This window comes from Ambystoma mexicanum, chromosome 4p, assembly GCF_040938575.1.
Source record: "Ambystoma mexicanum isolate Mex_15411 chromosome 4p, UKY_AmexF1_1, whole genome shotgun sequence".
Taxonomy (NCBI): Eukaryota; Metazoa; Chordata; class Amphibia; order Caudata; family Ambystomatidae; genus Ambystoma; species Ambystoma mexicanum.
Genome location: NC_090927.1, coordinates 808,152,155 through 808,153,730, shown reverse-complemented (window position 1 = coordinate 808,153,730; position 1,576 = coordinate 808,152,155).

Below are 1,576 nucleotides of genomic sequence, written 5' to 3'. Positions count from 1 at the left end.
ACTTGGCTTCGGCAGATAAGTGTTTGTTTTCACAAAGTGAGTGTGTGTCATTCTAGTTGTCCTCTTCTTTGTCCCAGTACCCAAATGAGTTTGATATGTTTCTGCATTAATAAAATGAGGATGCTTTGTTCTAGTTGTCCTCTTCTTCATCCCAGTAGGATACTGGTGTGTTTTGGGGAATGTTGGGGGGACATAGGGAAAAGCTGACAAAAGCCTATAAAGGCTTGAGGAATGGAGGGTTCATGGTGAAAGAGAAATGGGGTATACCATGTCTCACTTAAGGACGTCCTCTCCCACTTCCCAAGTCTCCTTCACCCAGGTGATCCTCCCTCACATATTCACCCCCAGGGTGAGGATCAAAAAGTGATGGCCTATGCCTGGCCACCTGCGAAGAGGTTATCAGGGTAAAAGAAGTGAGGACACCCTCAGGTTCCTCACACTGTTTGATGCTGTCAGAAAAGCATGTATGGGCCTTGCATTTCACAATGGCCAGCTCAGAAGGTAGCAAGATTGCATTAAGCAGTGCTTCAACATAACGTACGTTAACAATGGGAGTACCCGGTGCAGTCGGTAGCCTCTCTGTTTCCAGATGGTCCCATAGTCATCTGAGATGACAAAAGTGTAGCGAGAATCTGGGTATATAGTGCCTGAGCATTGCATGGTGATCGTGCAGGCCCATGTGAGGGCAATGAGTTCAGCAACTTGTGCCGATTGTACTGATGGGATTTGGAAGGCTTCTAACATGTCAAAAAAAGTACATACGTCAAAACCTGCCTGGAAAATCCCAGAGGAATCCCTCAGACACAAGCCATCAATGAAAAGTACCAGTTTAGCATTGGGGAGGACATCTTTGAGCTCGGCTCGTGGAGATGGAACTATGCAGGAGACCGTCATCAGGAGTGGGTAAAAGGGGGCAGGGTTCAGTGGGGCACATGTGATGAGGGTAATGTTGGTGTTAGAGAGGCGACATTTCTCATGTTGGTGGCAGAGAGGAGACATTTCTCATACTTGGTGAAGCATGCAGTGGATAAGTATTGAGTTTCACCCCTAAGGAGCAGGGCTAACAAGAAGTGTGGCACATTTATTTGGTGGGTGAGCTCGATGTTGTCTGGGCAGCAGCAGCCAACGCCCTGAGGCATCAGGGGGAAAGTGAAGTCTACAGCGTCTAACTGTGAGCTAAAATACACGACTGGGTATTGTAGATCTCTGTGTTTCTGTGTGAGTACCCCTAAGCCGTACCCCTCTTTCTCATCACAGAACATGGTAAAAGACTTGAGTAATCAGGCAGGGTGAGGGCTGGGGCAATGGAGAGGGCAGTCTTAATTTTTGGAAAAGGCTGTAGTAGCCTCTGTAGACCAAATACGCTTGTCAAGTTGGTAATCTAAGAGCATCTTCTGCATAGGATCTACAGCAGAGACATAATCAAGGATCCATGGCTGACAACAATTACTCATACCTAAAAATGAGCCGATATGTCTTTTAGTGGCTGGAATGGGGTATTGAAGGATTCAGGAAGCACGGGAGGGGGCAAGGCACTTAGCGCCTTGAGAAATTTCATGTTCTAGATATCGAACTG